Source organism: Cryptomeria japonica, chromosome 6 (genome assembly GCF_030272615.1).
Source record: "Cryptomeria japonica chromosome 6, Sugi_1.0, whole genome shotgun sequence".
NCBI lineage: Eukaryota > Viridiplantae > Streptophyta > Pinopsida > Cupressales > Cupressaceae > Cryptomeria > Cryptomeria japonica.
Window position 1 is genome coordinate 570,331,345 of NC_081410.1, and position 21,804 is coordinate 570,353,148.

The following is a 21,804-nucleotide window of genomic DNA, read 5'->3' on the forward strand; positions in this document are numbered from 1 at the left end:
ACTCTGGTCCCAACAATTTAGGTTGACTTTATAGGAACAAATCCAAACTCTCATATATTGCTCATATCCAGGTTCGTGGCTCTGTTTGACAGTTGTAGCTCACTATTTATGCATAATTGTTTGAATTTATGCACATTTACCCAAATTTCAGTATCTTCAACAAATCCATATAAAATTCAACTAAAGGGGAAGAAGAGGCACATCTAAAGCCCCTAGAATATAATTAGAATATATATCTATTAAGTTTAGATCTATCAAATTCCTATCTTTCCCTAATGTAAATCGTCCCTAATAAAAATTAGTGGTTTTACTATACCCAGTGGTGGAAACCCTAAATTTCGTCACTTTACATATAGAAACATTCCATTAATCTAACCCACCATTTATAACTTCTATTTGTTTTTTCTAGTTAAATTATATTTTTACATGTCACAATTTTCTGTGTAACTTATCATTAAAAGACATTCAACATGGCACTAATTTATATTCTTATTTTAGAGGATAAAAATATTATCTAGAGCACAATTTCATTTTCTAAAGAACAAAAGAGTTACATATGCTTATAGGGCATTTGCATGATAATGAATGTTCCTTTGATATACTTCATTATAGTTTATTTAGTGTTTCAACATTTTTTCCTTAGGAGAACGTGACCACTTATCAAGTCAACAATCTCGCTAGTGGTGTCTTAGTTAACAAATTGATCTACTGAGAAAGTGAAGGAAAATAAGTCTCTATAATTTATGAGCTTTGAATCATTTTCTTCTTTCAAGACTTATTACAAATACTAGCTCCTTTCGAGCACCAAACTAGAAACAACAATTGGAAGACCAAGGGTCACAACTTAGAAATCCACTTTAAACAACAATGGAAGACCAAGAGTCACAACTTAGAATTCTACACAAAGGTGTCCCTCATGGGAGTTGAACTTGGGTCTCCACATTGAGAACTCAATGCTTTAACCAACTAATCTCAACCCCTTGGACATTTTCAATTATAATAGAGATTTTCCTTAACATTTGTGGGGTTTCATTCTTCTTTAGTTCATTTTGAATTGTGATTCCCTCTTCTCCCTTCCATTATCGTTAGACTTACCTATTTCGAAAGGATCATGTATCTCAAAAGATTGGAAAATGTCAAATTATAGTTCATAATAATAAAAATTTAAATTAATTCTTTGTATTTAAATTAAATGTCAAATTATTTAAAGATATATTAAATAATACTCTTATCCACAATAACAATCAAATATTATTCAATTATGTAATACAAACAAATAGATTTATAAATTGAATTTTATTAATATAATATAAACAATAAAATATGTAAATAGTATCCAATAATTATTTGATATAATATTAATGATATATATAATTAAATACACATGTGACATAAAAATTTATATTAAAATAAAATTTATAATTTAATAATAAATATTTTAAGAATTGTCAATACAATGAATAAAATAAATGATATAATAATTAGTTGATGATGCAATTTTCAATGAATCATAACTTCATGGTATTGACAATAATAAATATTTAACATTTAAAATACTTATATTTTTAAAATATATCATATTAATACAGTAACAGCTGTTGAAACAGATACACCATTGAAGAGAACAAAACAAAACGATCAACATTATTCGTGGGTTAATACTTATCGCCGGGCACTAGTATAGATGATGTGGCAGACGAGGTACAGGGATTGCATCTAATACTACGCCCTTCTTTAAAGTAAGTCCAAACTCGTCCGCCATGTCCAACTGCTCGGAGTTCATCCCATCTGGAAGTATCCACTCAAAGGAATGAAGCAAAGAAGCCAAAACAAAATTAATCATACGACTTGCCAATGGAAGCCCTGGACAAATTCTTCTTCACGACCCAAATGGAATCATCTCAAAGTTTTGTCCCCTGTAATCCATCTTTCTGTTCTCACCCTCCAAAAATCTCTCTGGCACAAATTCTGAAGGGCGCTTCCAAATTGCAGGGTCCATCCCAATGGCCCACACGTTCACCATCACCTGGCTGTTTTTGGGTATCAGATAACCCCCAATTATACAGGAACTCTCAGCTTTATGGGGGAGCAGCAGAGGAACCGTCGGGTGCAATCGGAATATCTCTTTCACGGCTGCATGTAGATAAGGCAAATGATCCAAGTCAGATTCTTCCACTTTTCTGTTGGAACCGACTACTTCACCCAGTTCTTGTCGAACTCGGTTTAGTTTCTGTGGATTGCGAATGAATTCTGCCATAACCCATTCAATTGTTGTAGTGGTCGTTTCAGTACCAGCAACAAACAAATCCTGAAAAAAGATACCACAATTAGACATTCTGGCTAAAATATCAGAAATTTATGAGATCCTATTTGGGTTATTTAGTACTTACGGTTATCAGGGCTCGAATATCAACGAGAGTGAAGTCTTAGCTTCTGAAATCAAGCAGGACGTCTAGAAAATCCTTCTTGGAGTCATTCTGGTCAAGACTTTCGCTAGCAGAGGCGAACCTTTTCTGTATGAACAAGTCCACAAAATCATACACACCTTTCAAATGCTTGGCCGTCTCCCCTGAAACACCCTGGGGGTCGAGGAATCTCAGAAACGGAAAAAAGTCAGCCAAATTAGGCGTTCCACCGAGCTTCGCCATCTCCCCGAAGGAATTTTTGAATCCCGCAGACTCTGGATTGTGGGCATCGAAGACGCTTGTGCTGAAGATCATTTTGCCTAACAAATTTAGAGACGTCACTACTACACAAATGAGGGATTTAAGACGTTAATTTAAGACAAAATATTAATTTTTTCTTAATTTTTTTTTTAATTATTTAATTGTCTCAAACTAAGACAATAGAAATTAACTTTTTTCTAAAATAAAACATTTTTTTTCCCTCTCTTTTCTTGGCGCTCAATTATCTGCCCTCTTCCCTGCTCCCGCGGCGGCAGCGGCATGCAGTTATCAACGCAGGAAGAATTAGGCTTTGCCCATATTTTCCCATCCGCTTCACTGACAGGATAAAATGTAAGGGTTTTTTATGTGTAGGGGTTTTTCAATGGATGCATGGCACCGGGCGCATAGCTACTACAATTTCCATCTTGGCCCTTAGTCGGACAGCCCACTTCTTGCAATCTGATCTGCCCATATTTGACCATCGGCTTCTACTGCTCACTATCACCAGCTAAGACACAGGCAAGTTCGTGTATTTTAAAAAAAAATCTTCTTTGGTAGGGTTCTGTAATACGTGAACGTGTCTTCTTAGTGCCTGTAGATCATTTATATGGATCATTTGATAGATTCCCTCTAAAGAGATGTTGTTTCAATGAATGTGGGGAAAGAGCAGGGACGACTGAGTCGTAATAGCTGGTAATTGGTTATTTGAATTCATTGTCATATTCAAATTCCGATTTGAAAAGGGCCCTTTTGCTTCAGGACATACCCAAAATGCTCAACCTTTCCCCGTAAAATTACTTCTTGTGACTCCACAAAGATGTTTTCGATCTTCTTAGACCATAGTTGCCCTAATGATGACATATTGTAAACAAGGCTTCTAGTAGAAGAAAGAAGCCCTTCGACAGGTAAGAGGGGATTGTAATTGAGACAATTTAAGACGTTTTTTAAAGAGAAAATTGTAATATTGCAGTATAATTGAATCTTAAAGCTCCTAAATGTTTTGCAAAGCTGCCAATTCCTCTGCTCTTACTCTGATAGGTGTTGGCGATTTAGATCGCTCAGGGGTTTTTTCGGTGCGGGACGGTCGGGAATCTCCTGTGAGAGTGCGCTCTGCCAAAGAGGGGCTTAAGAATCGTGGCCGTGTCAGCAAACCCTAACTTGCGATGTTTTTGGGACTCTTCTTCCATCAGTGTTGGCACTGGGAGTTACTTGCAGGCTACGTGACATGGGGTTGGTGTTTCGGTGGCTGGGTTGCCTCCTGCTCATCGGCCACGACACTCTTCAGATTGTGGTGTTGGGAGCTCTGCTCTTGGCTCAAATGTTGTCCCATCGTCTCCACCCCTTGGACGGGAAAACTCTTCTAGGTTTGGCGATCCTTGTCCCCTTGGTTCTGCTATTCGCAAATTAAAATACTTGGATAGGTTATGTTGTGCAACGAGATACTCTTTGGGAATTCGATCCGACGACCTAGTGGCTATCAATTGAAAAGGTACGTTCAAAACTCTCCTTCGTTTCAATCCTCTGTAAAAGTAATTTTAACGACATGGTGTAAAAGAAATTATACTGTTTACTGTATCAAATAGACGATGCAAGCTTAGTTCAAATATACCGACATGGACCTTAACTTGATATCTTTCTTAGATAGTAAGAATCTGCCCTAGTTTAATGCTGATACTCAAGAGTATTAAGCTCACTGCTTATTGTATGATGTGTATGGTAGAGACTTGCTTAAATGGTGTGGGAATGGATATGGACTGTCCATGTCGTTTTCCTCCTCTCTATTGGACTGTCTTGGTGATGTTTTGTTATTAGATTGTAGGAATCTTCTCAGATTTATTCTAATCGTGCTGTGATAAATATGAACCTCAAAATTTGTTATTATATTCAAGAATCCTCCCTCGGAGTACGCAGTTTAATGCTGATGCTTTATGTATTACAGATACGACTCACTGTATCGAGCAAATGGTAGACACTAACTGCAAATATATGGTTCTGGATCTGAACCACCTAGAATATTTTCCACTCTGTCTGATGTTGTCTAAGTGATTTGTTTTGTTGTTCAATTGTAACAAACTGTGTAGATTAGCTCTTGAGATGCCAGACATGGTTCTAGCCCTAATGTTTTGTTATTAGATTGTAGGTATGTACCCTTTAGAAACACCTAGTCTAGTGAAGTATCTTGGATGTTGCTCACTGTATCAAGCAGATTCGCTCTAAAGATGCGAGTATAGATCTAAACTGTTCATAAGGTTCCACCTACGTGATGTTGTCTTAGTGATATTTTTTTATTACTATTAAAGATTATAAGAATCTACACAGACATAATTCAGACATGGAGTAGAAGATGCAAATTTGATATTTTTCTATTAGATTGTAGGAATCTGCCACTTGAATATATGTTCTAATCTACAACAAGTATGAGTTCCACACCACATCAAGCATAAATCAGAGATAATTTGAAATATTTAGGAATATGGATTTGAACTGTTCAATCGACACATTTTCCCACTATTTGATTCTATATCAGTTATGTTTACTTATTAGATTGCAAGCATTTTTTGTAGACTTACTCCGACAATGCTGGAATGTTCTGAATATGATTGTCTGCTATTAGATTGTAGAAATATGCCCTCAGAATACATACTGTAATTGTTGATTCCCACTATATTAATTATGTAGATCACTGTATCAAGTTCATGGATCAGATTTACTTCAAAGGTGTAGGAATGAAACTCAACTATGCATATATTGCAATTTTTTTTCTTATTTGATGTTGTCATACTGATATTATATTATTAAAATTCATTATTCAGGAATCTGTTCAGTTTTACTCCAATAGTGCTAGAATGGATTCAATACCAGTATTTTGCTGTTAATTGTAGGAATTTGCCCTTAGAACGCCTTGTCCAAGTAGACAACCCAAGAACATTTTTTTATCAAGCATTCAAACCAATGTGATGAGCCACATTTGGTATTTATTGCAATGGAAATACCTTTAAGTTTAGTATACTTCAACCCGATGATACTCTCTACTGCAGTTGGTCTAATTTTCCTTAAGTTGTGGCATGTGAACATTATTTAATAGACAATTTTCTGGTTTAATTTTTCTTGCTATTTTATTTTTCTACCAAATCATGCCAAAAGTGGAATGTAACCAGGGGATTTTTGTTTGGATCAAAATACTATTTATTAGTTTTCATGCCTTTTATTTATCAGTCTCATATTGATGCAATGGTTCTTCCACATGCAGAGGCTATTATGTCAAAGCTTGCAACTTTTAACAATGGTGAAATAAATGCAGAACCATCATTGTTGATAACTGCAGATCAAGTAAATTTCACCATCCTTTTTCTTTTCTCTATAGATAACAGTAATTTAATCTTCGTATATTGTCAATATTCATATATATCTTTTCTTAGTGAATTTCTATTTTATTCGATGCAGAATACCAACTTCATAGATAGACACACACCATATTACATCCTACAAGAAAAATGTGCATGCATTGTAGAATTGAATCAACACATTACGACACATAGGACACAATATGGAGCATGAATAATCGTTTTTATTTTATAATAGTATGGCATGATATAGCTTTGAGACTCATGAGATACTTTTGTGTTGATTTTTCTCTAAACTTTGTCCAGGGCTTCACTCTATTGTTTGCACACTACTCTTTTCACTATGTGACACCTCACAACCACTAAAGAGATTGTTTTCTGCAACATTGAATGCTTGGGACAACCATCCTATCCCTTTGAGACTGCATTTCCACTGCTATATTTGTGGTTATTTGATCTTTGTCCTTGGCATTCGCTGTAGTTTTCAAATTCTCACCTAGACAAATAGTCAAAATTTTTAGTATTAACTTTTTCGTTTGATGATGGATTTACATGATTCCAATTGGAGATAAAAGTATATTCAATATTGTATCTCCAATAGAAACAGGTTTTGAAGAAAATAAGAATTGATTGGTAGAATGTGCCAATGAACCACCTGAAAATGTGAGTTTTAGCAGTGCAGATTTAGGATAAGCAGTCAGTATTTTGGGCATAACTTTCTCATACGATATTGGAATTGAGTGATTCAAATTGTTTTGTAAACTAGGTTCATAGGGGAATATTCCTTATAAACAGGTTTTAGATATTCAACAATTTGGTCATCCAAAAATTTACTGCCCTAACTCTGTTCTTACTATGTCCTTGAGTTTCTTGTGTGACACCTAGTGGGTACTTTGTCCACATCTTTTTCGTTTGATGATGGATGGTGTAATTCCAATTGGAGATAAAATTAGATTCAATTTTTTTATCTCTAATAGAAACAGTTTTTTAAGAAAAGAAGAATTGATTGGTATAATTTGCCAATGAAAAACAGGGAAATGTGAGTTTTAGCAGTGCAAATTTACGATAGGCAGTCAGTATTTTGGGCATAACTTTCTCATATGATATCAAAATTGGGTGATTCAAATTGTGTTATAAACTAGATTCATAGGAGAATATGCCTTAGCAACAGGTTTTAGAGGTTCAACAATTTGGTCATCCAAAAATTGACTCTGTTCGTATCTTGTCCCTAAGTTTCTTGGGTGATACCTAGTGGGTATTTTGGCCACATCTTTTTCGTTGGTTATACAAATTGAAAAATTCAAATTGGGTTAGAAACTATATTTTAATGGCTACTTTGGATAGAAATAGGTTTTTAAAATGTGCCCATATGACCCCCAAAAATAGGATCGTCCCAACTGTGTTTTCAGTGAAGTCAATGAACCAAAATGCCATAAGAGTCTAATAAAAAATATTGTCCATCATGACTCGTACATTTTCAACTCTCATGAATTATTCCTTTATTACAAACTTGTGATTTTCTATTTTCCCCAATGTGTGATTGTCATAGGGTTTGTATAGGACTTTTTAGGCCTGGAGTCTTCTTTTATGCATGCTTACAGTCTTTGTATTATATCCATAGGACTGCCCTATTCATTATCTTTGAGATATTACTATTGAACACATGCACATCATTGTGATGACTCCTCATTTTGCAACTATGTCAGTGATTAAGCCAACCTTGTTTTCTTTCACATACCCTTCATTCAGGACCTCTGTGCTATGTATTTGTTGTCCTTAATGATTGTTATTTCTCAAGTGTTGCTAACAAAACCCTTGAATGCATTCTTTGCATTTTGGCTTCTTTATTTTGTGTGATGCTATCTAAACAAGAGATATTTGTATTTCTGCTCTCTAAGACCTATTTTTCCTTTTTCTCTATCATGACATTGTACTCACTGCTGCTATTAGGCCCTTGTAACTGTCATTTGCTTCTCAATGTTTTGTTCTTGACAGTATTATCCTCTTTTCTCCTCATAATAGTGATGTCTTCTACTCATCCAACATGAATTTGTCACCTAGAATAATGATCTCCAACCTTATGTTGTTGTTCATAAATGTTATCACATGATAATTAGTCTTATCACTATAGCCTGTTAGAATGTTACCCTTGTATGATGTTCATGGACTGTTTTGAAACTGTATCAAACCCTGCATGTTGACTATCTCATGGGCCTAATACATAGTGAAGCATCACTACTATTCCCTTTATTAGTCTTTATTTTTCCACTGTCAACCGTCATCATCAATGGTGTTGTATTCTCGACAAGGTAGATATGGGTTCATAGCTGTCCATTAACTTTCTTTCCCATCCATATGACTATCATTTGTGATCCTTCCCTTTGTATGCATCATAGCCCACATTGTCTCTACCACTGTGACCTGTAGATATGGGTTCATAGTTGTCCATTAACTTTCTTTCACATCCATATACTATCATTTGTGATCCTTCCCTTTGTATGCATCATAGCCCACATCGTCTCTACCACTATGACCTCTATTTGCCTTTGGATTGGAACCCTTAATGAGGAAACAAGTTGTTCTTCATTTTCATTGATGACCATCCCTCCACGCTAATGATTTTAACCAAAAAATTGCTCCTTAGCTATCATAAATTACTCTTGTATGTAATATAGCAAGTTATTTACGATGATTTGTTGCATTGTAATTTATTGATAATTTTTATATTTATGATCCCTGTCTTAATGTATTAATTAAAAAAAACACTAAAATGGATGGTTTTGTGTTATTTGGGAATCTATCAAATAATAGACTAATAATTTGCTTGGTTGTTTTAGAGCCTTGGATAATTGCAGCATAGCCAGACAAATTTCTGGTCTTATTCTCCTCATGCAGAATTACATCATATTATTAGCGGTAATTTAACCTGGAGGATTAACAAGAGGTACTCATTATTTTGTGTACTACATAATTTTTAAATTTCTAAAATTACTAAATTATGCTTTAAACATTATAAATGCTATGTTTTAGTAGAATCAAAATGCAATTTGGAGAATCATTGAACCCGAAAATTATTTCATAGGAATTTCAAAAAGAAAATTCTTTTTTCAGAAATTTTGTTGTCTAACCAGGGAAATCTATGGGGATAAAATGGAGGAGTTTTCACAACGGTCTTGTTACCGTTCAGGGTAGTGCAATTCTGAGGGTGACTTCAGAGAGCTAGACAAAAAAACTGGGTTGACTATAGATGAACAACTTTAAATTTGAGTCTCTTGCATCTATTGTATTCTTGAGTCTTAAAAGGTATTTTCCTAATTAGAGAGCAATATCACAATCAAATTATTTTCATTTTGAGCATCTTGTGCCCTTTGTCATTCTCTTTGTTCTTAGAGGTAGAGTTCTATTTTCTAGGAACATTTTATTTTGATAGTATAAGTTGCTTCTTTTATAAAAAATAATCTTGGGATTTTGGTATGTGCCTCTAATACTACTTTTGAATACATAACATCTAATGGTTTCTTTCTATATATAATGAACTTTTTTTTGATAGAAAAACTATTCTACATATATACTCATCAAGCTAACTAAACCTATATCTCATGACTGGACATAAGAAACCTATGGGAGGGGCAGCTGAAAGGAGGTGAAAGTGACATGATTGTGAAGGACAAAATTTTGACATCAGGGTTAAGATATATTGTCACTAAAGTTGCTATAGTTTAGCTCAAACATAAATCTGGAGGTTGGTAATTTAAAATTCCAGAAATTTAACATTTTTTAATTTGGATCTTCATTTGTATCAATATCATGCTATAAATTACTTCCAAGATTGGAAAGAGTTAGTTTTAGAATCCATTTTAAGTGTTTTGATGAAATTTAGTCAGCAAGAGGGCTATTTGAATTCGTAGACTCTTGATTTACGGCTATTTTGCATTGAACAGGTTCACACTGAGGATTAGAATTAGACCATGGAGTTGCAAATTCACAAACATAAATGTATCATTCAAATTTTTTGTACATTCTCTTTGTGTTGCATAGAGCTGGCTAGATATTCTAAGGTTTTGTCTAAGAAACACAGTTATTTTATTTTCAAGGCAACACAAAGTTGTTTAATACAAAAACACAAAATGGATTGCAAAATGGTCACATGTTCTCAAGCATTATTTAGACTTAAAACTCACTACTAAACCAAAAGGTGTTTTGAGACCCAAAATTCTGAATGATAAAATTATTCTTTAAAGGGTGCTAGTTCAAATGCAAGAGCATCTCCTTTACAAGCAGGAGGATGGTGGTTCACTACTAAACCAAAGCGTGTTTTGATACCCAAAATTTTGAATGATAAAATTTTTCTTTAAAGGGTGCTAGCTCAAATGGAAGAGCACCTGCTTTACAAGCAGGAGGATTGTGGTTCAATTCCATTGTGCCCTAACATGAATTAATCAATGATATTGTATTTTATATTTAATAATATTGATTTATCTGAATAGTGAGCTATTTTTAAAATTTATTGTTTTATATAATCTCTAAAGAGACAAAAGTGGTACTCTCTAATAAGAATATTTTAATCGTCTTAAGAAAGACAATAGGTGAGATTAAAGACAAAAATACAACTGTCTCTCAAGAGACAATAATACTGGTGTTTTTTATTGTCTTTATAAAGACAATTTTTTAAGACAATAATTTAAGACACTCGTTTAGAGACAATATTTAAGACGATACATAAGTTTTATTTTGTCTCTAGTTAAGACAATTCACTCAAAAATTATCTCAAATATTGTCTTAAAACCCCTCTCTATGTAGTAGTGCGTGCAGAACACTGTCCGCCCGATATCCACGACCTTTCCCTTGTCCTCATAAAGTAGTCTAATTGTGTGAAATACCTCATCTCTTCTGAGGTGTTCCAGAGCTTCCATTCTTTTGGGGCTGAAAAGCTCAACGGTTGAAATGCGTCGGAGATTGCGCCAGTGAGGTCCGTATTCGCCCCAAATCAGGGAAGACTTGTGATGTGAAAGAGATTTGGCGAATTCTAACAGCGTCCGCCTGGCTAAGATGTGGTCGTGCGTTTTGAGAACCTCGTTGGCCATGGCAGGAGTGGAGACGACTACTGTTGTTTTCATGCCCAGGTGGAGAGTCATCAATGGGCCGTATTTGAGAGAGAGGGCATGGAGAGATTCGTGTGGCCTCTTTCCCAGCTGAAAGAGATTTCCCACAAGAGGCCAAGCAGGAGGTCCAGGAGGCAGAGGAATCCCTGTCCTCCTCTGTCTTCTCCATAGACAGAAGAAGAATAAAAGTGAAGCAGCGGTAAAGAGCACAGAATACCATGAAAGCGGTGGAGTATCCATACAAACTGCAGAACGTGAAAATCCAGATTTTGTTTGATTCCCACACTGAACCAAGGTCCGCCGGTGGCAGGTCCAGATACAAGTGCTGTGAGGGTACCCATTTATTAGGTTTCTTTAACTATGTTTAGTAATGTTTGAGGCGGCTGTGTGAAGGCACTACTTTGAAAAAGTATAATTTTTTTTAATAATATTTTACTAGGGAAAGGTATTATTGATATTAGTTTTCAGATCTCATTCTGTAATAGGGTAGATTTGATTTGATTTGATTTTTTTGTCGAAGGCGACTCTTTATCTGCAATGGACCGGCTGATTGTTTCGCATCTATGGTGCAGATTCTTCTGGACAGAGTGCAAGATGATGTAAATAATCCGAAAGATTGAATTTTGACTGTTTTCATTTCCTAGCAGAATTTTGGTGACATCACTTTAGTCTAATCACGGACCCGAAATTTTTTGAATTGCAATACACAAATCATCACAGTAGAAATACATTTTTTCGATCAACAATGGAAATATGATTTGTGCACTGGATATTTTAGTGCGGTACTCCTATGATGTTTTTCTGATTCCATTGTCCATTGTCCATTGTCCATTGACACCACTTTAAAAAACGCGTGAGAATACATGTTCACAATCTTTCCGCTATTGAAAACGGTGACCTTTCAATGTTTATCCATTACACACCCTCGCGAAAATAAAAAGTATAATCTACCTATGTAGAGGAAAATGAAGCACGTTTGGGTTTTGATCACAACTGTATGTAGGTTTTTTATCTTATAAACATTTTGAAAAATGGATTATGTAAGAGAATTTAATACTTTAAAAAAAATACTATAGAAAGGTAAGATAAATATGAAAAAAGCATACATTAAAAAGGAAGAAATTAGTGATTCATATATCATGTATGTATTAATAATTAAAATTACTAATAAAAATATTATTATTTAAATTTTATTTTATATTATTTGATAATTTATTAAATTATTAATTTAATAATTGTGAAAATAATATTTATTATATATTTAGATTATTAATTGAGAAATAAATATTATATAAATTTTATTAAATATTTTATAATAATTTTTACATTAAATAAGTATTAGTTATTATATAATTATGTTATAGTTAAATTATTAATCAATAATAAATATTATTTAAATTCTATTTAATATTACATAATAACGTGGATATTAATTTAATATTATTTTGTAATTATAGAATAAAAATCAGTTAGAAATAAAATTTGTAAATAATATAAACATATAATAGAATAAATTAGATCAAATTCAATTTAACATTGTCCTTGGATAGAAAATTAAATACAATGTTAATTCATTTTAGAATTTGATTATCAACAGACACAATTTATTACAAGGGTGTGAGGTTCTATGGAACTTAGGAGGACTTAACCTCAAAATGCATCAACATTCAAGAACATATAGTTGAAATAGTATCCACATAGTCATAAGGTTGTATGTCAAACTAGAGCAAAGCATGTATGGGTATAAGGAAAATAATGGCATAATATAATTCAAGACTCCAAAATATGAGAAAAAAAGTGTAAACTAGAGAATCGAGAAAGGAGATATAATGGGTCAATCACAAGAGAGTCAAACCAACAAACATTTTATAACTTAGTACATAATTAATGAAAAGTGTCATGTCCTATGCAATTTTCAAGTGGCTTCCTCCCTTGGCTCTCTCTCCTATAGAAATTTCAACTCAACAATTAGTGTCTATGTCTTTATCTCCCTCTTCCTTCTTTGTATATCCATGTCTTTCTCCTCTCTCGTTGTTCTTTATGTCTCACTCTATTTTTTTGGTTGGCGTGTGTGTGTCTATATACACACATCTCAAGTTTGGTTTTTTAGCACAACATGGTTGACAAAAGCTAGTTTCTCTTTACATTCTCTCTTTCCCTTAATATATCTTATCTCTACCTACTACTCTATCTTTATTTTTGTATTCATCTCTATCAATCTTTCCCTTCTCTCCCTCTTGATCTCACTAACACTCTTTATATGTCATTGCCTCTTTCTTCATCTCTCCATTTCTTTCTATGTTTTTCTTTGTGTCGATTAAGGAAGTCTTAAATTTGAATCATTGGGCCTTAACCAAATAACTTATTTCTCTAAGCATAGCTCCCTATGGACACATGCAATCGTTCGATTGTTCCTCCTCCTCTCCCCCCCCCCCCTCTCTCTACCTCCCCGCTATATCCATTATTTATGTTGTTCTCTCTTGTATCTCTCACTATTCAAGTCTATAAAAATTGACCCCCCTTTCTAACTTAATCCTACCATCGAGAAAAACTGATATTATTGGAGAACAATGCAATTCTAAATCCCATCTTTCCAAGTGGTTATGAAAACTTTTCTTTGATAAATGTAAAAGTGTAGCTCCACATTATTACCTTTATGTTTTTTATTTTGAACCCTCACATCTCTTCTATCTTCAGAAGGATAAAGGGATAAAGCAATGAAAGGATGGTGTATAGATGACTAAGAAATCAATATGGGGACATACATGTTGATTACAAATAATTTAATATTTCATTAAAATTATTGTACCATTGGTCCAAGATTTATCAAAGATGTAGCCATCCTACTAGGTGTAAACCTATGTCAACATCCTTCTCACTATATTGGATACTAATTGGTCCACAAATCTGCAATCAAATATACTTTTATGCTTGCAAGCTATGAATTTCACACTAAGGATTTTTCTTGTTAGTTTTTAGCTAAGAAGGCATGAAGTGGTGAAGCATGCACTACTGAAAGTACAATTAAATGGTCTATACATTATGGTTGTGCATCTAATTGGTGGAGCTTGGCACATAAATTCAATAGAGAAGAGAGAGAATTATAGAAAGATGAAGAGAGTGAGAGAGGTAGAGAGAAAGAGACAAAAAGAGATAGGTACTAAGGGATATCACTATCACTATCTCTATCTCTCTCCCTCTATTACTTGTCTCTATCACCTCCTTTACCTCCCACTCTTTCCCCCTCTATATCTATCTATATCTTCCCATCTCTCTCGCTCTCTCTCTCTCTCTCTCTCCACATTTCTCTCTCACTCCATCCTTATCCCCTCTATCTATCTTCCTAATGCATAGTTGATTTGTATCTCTCTTTCTTTCTCTTATTTCTCTTCCTTGTCAATCCCCCCTCTTTCTATCTCTTATGCTTCTCGTCTCATCATCTCTCCCTATTGCAAACATCACATGATCCTATGGTTATGAAACTCAACTATCTTCATGAACTAGAGGCTATATTTTATTTGTGTTTAAATCCCTCTAAGTGGATGCATAGTTTATTTGAATCCATCACTTCTCCATCAAGACATTTGTTGCACAAACAACATAATTTGATAAATGTCCTTCCAATTGACTTCATATGCTACATAATTGTATACAAAAAATTAACCAAAAAATTGCCCGATTGACCTTCCACACCTCTTCTGCGTACCCATTGCACACTAAGGTCCGATTGCTAGTTTATTTGTATTCATATGGGAGAGATGATTTTAGATTGATGAAATTTGTATTCTAGTTAATTTTTTCTTTATTTTAGAGAGAATCTTTATTTATTTTTTATAATGGAAAAGATTTAAATTCAATATTATGATGTTTACAATATAGACTTTATCATTTAGTCAAGTGTCCTTAATATATTTATATATTAATAAATGATATAATTTTATATCAAATCATATTTTATTTTTGTTTTTCTATATATCTATTTACACACATTTTTATTGATCTATCGTCCATCTTATTTATTCACACATATATTTTGATATTTATTTTTTTATTTTACACACACATTCCAATATTTTTTTAATTATATCATTTCCATGTGTTGGAGCATTACTATGTGTGAGGTAATTATGATTAACTCCTATGCGTGTTTTTCCCACAAAGGACCAACTAAACACAAGCTTCCATAATTGAATAGATGTTGTTGTATTTAAAGGCATTATGTTGTGTCTATTTCTTATATCCTCAACTTTCAACCTTTATTCACATATCATTCACACTTAAGGAGATTAATGGTTCAATTTAGTGCTCTAAAATAAATGTAGATTTACCCATTCATCTAAGAAAATTTGCACAACTGAGACTTAATCTCTCTAATCTATTATTCTAGGTGAAAATATTTGTTTGTAATATAATGACAATCCTTCAAAGATGTTTTTAAATTTCACTAGTCCTAAATATTAGGAAAATGCAAAAAAAACATAAGAAAATCAGTTAATTGTTGAATTATAGCTATAAAAAATTATTGATAGATATGAAAACTAATTTTAGTCTAGATTTGATTTTGAACCTTGGTCTTTGTTTCTTGCCAAAGTTGGATTAAAATTTCTTTTACTTTATCATTTAGATTATGTTCGCAAGTGCAATTCTATATATTTCTATGTTATAATCTTTGAAAAAACCTTGGAATTCTCTCATATTCTTTTGTATGCCCTACTTACATGCTTTTCACTTCATGTCTATTTTATCAATGAGTTGTAATAGCAAATATATAGTATGACTTAACTCGCATGCTTGTGTATTTCCTTTTTTCTCTAATATCTTGGACCATGCTACTTATCCCAATTGTTGTTATCACTTCCTGCTAGGAAACTTCCTAATGTTGAGTATATTAAGAATGCAAATTTTAGACTATGAAACACAAAAATTCAATTTCTAGCCTACAAACTTTGTTCTTGGGAAAATTAATTTTTTTAGATTATTTGGCATAACTTCCAAGGATTCATGCTACATAGATATTTTCAATTTCTACAATTTTAAAAAAGTTCCCAAATGGCCTCCTAGATAAAAGATGATGAGATCTAGAAGTTTTGTGTACTACAATAAAAATTTAAAAATGTATACGCATGAAAATATGTTGTAAGAGGGAGTTACACTTGCTGACCAATTTATAGTGCATGTTATGACATATTATAATGCATATTTGAATGGAGATAATGAAGCCAAAATAAAGCACTCGTCTTAGTGAATGGTTTATGATGCACTTATGATAAATTGAAGGAGCATACTATTTTTAGCATATGGGTGTTGTTCTTCTAAGTAGGCATATGGGTGCCACTTTTTTGGATTATTTTAGATCATGGTTTTTTAATTTTTAATTCATGGTTTCCTATACTACTTATATTTATAGCATGCTTGAAATGGAGGTTTTCATAGTTATTTTTTAGCTACTATTATGTTGTTAAAATTACTCCAAATATTTAGTTTGTGATACTCATGCAACTTCTTTCTCTACGAGTGTTATAATCATGTCTAGCATACCATATAATACATTGGGTTGCTTTGGAGTGTGGGAATTTTCATGCAAAAAGGTTTTCCTCACATGCACTTGTGTTGCAGTATTATTTTTTTAATTTTTTATTTGTATTTCTCTTTTTTCCTTTTACTTCTGTAAGCCTTGTCCATAATATGACATGCCACAACTTTTCATAAGTTAGTAGATAAAATTTCCCAAGTGAATAATTATTTTTGTGTCGATAATATGATCTTGGACTTAATCAATGCTATTAATTTATCCTCCTAGATGTTAAATTATTTATATAGTAAGAATTTATAAATTACCAATTCTTCATTGGTCAGAGTTCTTTTGAGTTCTTGTCCCATTATCTTTAGTTTAACATACATAAAAATTTGTGTGTCGGTTACTTATTGGCTAGTTGTTAAAATGGTCTCTATTAGGTAATTGTTGGTGTAAATAATTATTCGTCTTGGATATTATTACACTTACTTAAGTTTACTTAGGAAATGCATTTCATAGTAGTTTGGGTATGAGACACTTGGGTGTTTGTGCCACATTGGGATAGTGTGTGTAGGAGAAATTCCACATTCCACATTCAGTGGGTGATCCACCTCATGTGGACTATTATATTATTTCTCCTACCTACCCACACCTATTTCCTACCTACCCTTGTTTCTTATTGAGCCACATGTCATGTTTGTGTGCTCACATATCCCTAGCCTTGCCTATATAAGCAAGCTCATCTACATTGTATGTAATTGATATTATTGATCATTTTCTATTGATGAGAATATAGTTTATTCTTGTCCTATATTGTGTCTCTATTTTGTACATTTCATTAATCTCTTGATCTTGGCAAAATCTCACATGGTATCAGAGTCATTGGGGCTTCATTGATTTGTCTTGAAGAGGCATTATTGCGACGTCAAGAGACAGATCTAATGAGCAGAATCTTTTGGAGGTGTCCTAGACCAGATCTGACCCCGCCATTGCGTTCAGAAGGCCGTTTCCATGAATTTTGGTTATAAAGTCGGCCTATTTTGGTGAGAAACATTTTTTCGCCAATTTTGCTAGTATTGTATGGATTTCGAAATTTTTTTGTTATATTTTTCGCAAAAAAAAAAAAAAAATTATTTTCTGAAAATTTTTTCAAAAAAATCAAAAATAAAAAAAAATTGAAATTTTTTTTCGGAAAAATTGAAAAATCAAAAAAAAAAAAAAAAAAATTGCTTTTTTGGGGGCTCCGCAGACCCCCCCTGACCTGTCGTACCCTGCAGGTCTGCAGCTCTGTTCCCACTCCGAACGATGCGCCTGTACCCATCGCTGAACTCCCGCAGGTCCCCGTCGATCTCCCCGACGTCACTCGTACCTGTTGATCTCCCCGCTGCCATCCGTGCCGTGCACCCGTAGGTCCCCGTCGGCCGCTCTGCATCTCCCGCCGGCAGCTCTGTCTGCCGCCGGCCCCCTTGGCACCCGGCCGCCGGTCTTCTCCTCTCCGGCGATCGTCCTATCCACGCCGCCGGTTACACCATCCTTCGCCGACGACCACCCAGACAGGCGAACCCGCGTCTGCCACGTGGCAGGCGGCCACTGGCCCGCGGGTACAACTTGTACACATCAGCTCCGTATGGTAGTTGAGTCATCTGCCACGTCATCTGCCACGCAGAGCTGCCCAGTCAGCAAATCCGTACGGTATGGCCTGCACAGTCACCTGCACAGTCAGTAGTTCGTACAGTACTGACGCCCAGTCAGCAGAGAGGCGAAGTTTTTGCAACGGTCATACGACCATCAAATTTAACATAGTGGCTTGCTGGCGTCAGCGCCACATCAGCATTTTTCAAAAATTTTGCAGGCCCCTCTCATTGAGCTTTTCAATTTTGCAGTTCAACTTCAAATGGCCATATCTTGCTCATTTTTGCTCCTTTTTTCAAGCAATATTTTTTGAAATGGGCTAGAATTTCGTGCTCTCCGTAGTGGTGAAGAAATTTTTTGATTTTGATGTACTAATTTTTTAGAAAATGCAGTTTTTGGTGACTGTACCTGAGTAATCCCAGTTTTTGCAACTTTAGAGGCTTCGTTTAGGGTCATACGACCTCCTTTTCATGTGCCGTTTTTTTTGAAAGTGCGTATTTTTTTGTCTAATTTCACATGATTTTATCAGATTGATGCCATTGTAAGTAGAAATTATACTTTCAGATTTTGGCCATTTTTGGCTCTCTTGGTACTTGTATATTTGCTTGAATCTCAATTAGATTCATTGCACTATTGATTGAAGTCTCTTGTATCTCATTTGAGAAGTTGTAAAATTTGCATCATAAGTCCATTTTGCCTTGTTTTGGAAGTGGCTCATTGTAATCGCACTAAGTATAAAGTGCCAAAATCATCACTTTGGGGGGGGCACTTTGATTGAGTGAATTTGGGGGGGTGTCTCTTGTGTTTTTGTGCTCTTGTGTTCCTTCCTTTTTGCTGCTATGGGTTCTTCTAAGTTTCCTCTCTTAACTCCTCATAATTATGCTACTTGGAAAATTGATGCATGGAGTAAACTTATGGAAAAAGGACTCACTCATTACATTGATGGAACTATTGTTGCTCCCGCTGATCCTAAGGTTGATCCAGTTGGTCACTCGGATTGGCTCACTAACAATATCATGGCAATTGGTACCTTAAGAAAGTATGTATCAAAGGATCTCATTTTTCATATTGAGAAATGTACTCTAATCAAGGATGCTTGGCAAAAGTTTCAAGACTTGTATGGTCAAGTTGATGAGATTAGGGGATATCAAATTGATAGTGATCTCACCATGTTAGATCCCAAGAACTTTGATACTATACAAGATTATGTCACTAAGGCAAATGAGTTGAGGGTACAACTCAAAGATTGTGGCATTGATAAGAAGGATACTCAAATGATATTCAACTTGATAGGCAAGCTTCCACAAGAATATGCAACATTTGTTTCTAGTTTCCAAACCCATAGGATGACAATGGGTTCAAGCTACAAAATGTCTACATTTGATGCTTTCAATGAAATGTTGATGATGGAACAAACTAAGTTGATAAGCATGGGCATTCTTAAGGCTTCTAAGTATCAAGCATTAGTGACAAATCAAGGGAACAAAGGAAATCAAGGAAAGGACAACTCAAACAAGAAGAAATGGCAATCAAAGCCTAAAGAAAAAGCACCATCTTCTCCACAACAAGGAGATTCATCCTCTTCCAAGAGAGATAATTCACCAAAGAGGGAGAGACCTACTTGTGCTTATTGTAAAAAGATTGGTCATGAGGAGCATCGTTGCCATTCTAAGAAGATTGATGAGCTCACACACATCATCAAAAAGCATAACATTGGTTTGCCTAAAGTCTACAAGAAGGATGATTCATCAACTTCCACTTCCTCACATTCAAAAGGAAAAGGGCAAACATTCATGGCTTCTACAAGTGGAAAGACTCACTCTTTTGGAACAAGAAAAGGAAAAGCTCTATGTGCTACTATCAGTCATGATTCAGAGAGATGGCTTCTAGATTCAGGGGCTTCTCATCATATGGCATCTTCACAGTCTATGTTCTCTACATTTGAGCCTTGCACCATGCCACAGATTTTGATGGGCAATCATACATACATGGATGTGATTGGGAAAGGATCTATTGACATTGGGGATAACTCCTTCAATGATGTGTTGTGTGTACCCCACTTGACAAACAATCTCCTTTCTATCTATCAAATCACACATGGCGCAACTAAGAGAGTTGTGGAGTTTACACCTGACTCAGTTTTCATTAGAGACTTGGAGACTAGAGCTATCATTGCAACTGGGGTGGTTGATCATGCATCTCGGTTATACTACTTTTCAGATTTTGTTGATGATGATGATTTCACATTTGATGATTCTACATATGATGATCACACTTATTGTGATGGTTCAGTTTTTTAGGAGAACTTTGGACACTTGAACATGGGGATTCTCACATGTGACCCCATTCTTGAGTCTTGTATTTCATCTCCTCATATTCATATCACATTACCTATTGCACCTGATGATGCGGATAGTGTGACAGTTTTGCATTCATGTGATTCAGTGCAGCAGGATATTCATTGTCTTCCAGCTTCAGATTCATGGGATGATTACTTAACAGATATTGCAGGTTTATTTGTGGAATCCTACATTGCAGATTTGGGAGACATCATTGATGACATTCATCTTCTCTTTGATGAAGGTGATCCTTCTTCGATTGTTGCGAGGGCACACTCTAACCCTCTTGTTCATTCTCTACATGATCATTCTTTCGAGGTTGACATGATTGTGGATACTTATGTCCAGTAGTTGGAGGAGGTCTCTTCATTTTTTGAGGAGACATGTGAGTCTTTGGGACATGTTCTACATCCATCTCCACTAGATCTTGGAGTGCCTTTTTCAGTAGTGTGGCACAGTTTACCACCTTTGGAGGGGGTATCTTTCAGCATCGACATGGGGACACTTGAGCAGTTTTCAGAGATTCCTTTCATCATGAGTTTTCTTCATACATCTTCCCTTCATGATTGGGGAGACTTCATGGATACACCTTTGGTTTTGTTTCTTCCTAAGGGGAGGAATGTTGTTCGACGTTCGTGGAGCAGTTTTTTCATACATCGAGCTTCTATCATTGGTGCAGATTCCACATTGAGGGGGGGCTTCCTAGCTTCTCTTCTTCTCTCATATGGAGGGGACTTTTTCCTCACATGGGGTTTTGTCCTTCACATTCTTTTATGAGAGTTCTCTTGTATGTTTTTCATCTCTCTTTTGGGGGAGGGTTTTTTCCCATTGGGTTTTTCTCTCTTTCCCCACTTTGTGAGAGATTTCATTGCATTGGTTTGCATGCATTTGCATTTGTACATGGGTACCTAACATGGCCTAGTAGCTGGGACCCATCTTGCATTGCTTACTTGCATTGTAGACTTAAGTGCATTCCCCTAAGTTGCACTTAAGGGGGGGTGTTGGTGTAAATAATTATTCATCTTGGATATTATTACACTTACTTAAGTTTACTTAGGAAATGCATTTCATAGTATTTTGGGTATGAGACACTTCGGTGTTTGTGCCACATTGGGATAGTGTGTGTAGGAGAAATTCCACCTTTTATGGTGTTGATCTTGTTGTTACACTCCACATTCAGTGGGTGATCCACCTCATGTGGACTAT

General features: G+C 34.9%; 1 long non-coding RNA gene and 1 pseudogene across 3 annotated transcripts; one reads left to right on the top strand and one right to left on the bottom strand.

The window, feature by feature from the left end:
• Nucleotides 1-1,598: 1,598 nt before the first annotated feature.
• Nucleotides 1,599-11,472, bottom strand: LOC131077449 (cytochrome P450 76T24-like; annotated as a pseudogene).
• Nucleotides 3,192-10,437, top strand: LOC131074774 (uncharacterized). 3 transcript variants are annotated; one of them, XR_009358268.1, is made up of 7 exons: nt 3,192-3,571; nt 3,705-4,155; nt 5,917-5,996; nt 8,848-8,954; nt 9,142-9,313; nt 9,625-9,752; nt 9,952-10,437. It is a non-coding gene; the product is annotated as an uncharacterized LOC131074774 (long non-coding RNA). The 3 variants fall into 3 exon arrangements; XR_009358270.1 differs by lacking the exon at nt 9,142-9,313 and having other exon boundaries at nt 9,952-10,429; XR_009358269.1 differs by lacking the exons at nt 9,625-9,752; nt 9,952-10,437 and having other exon boundaries at nt 9,142-9,358.
• Nucleotides 11,473-21,804: the final 10,332 nt, after the last annotated feature.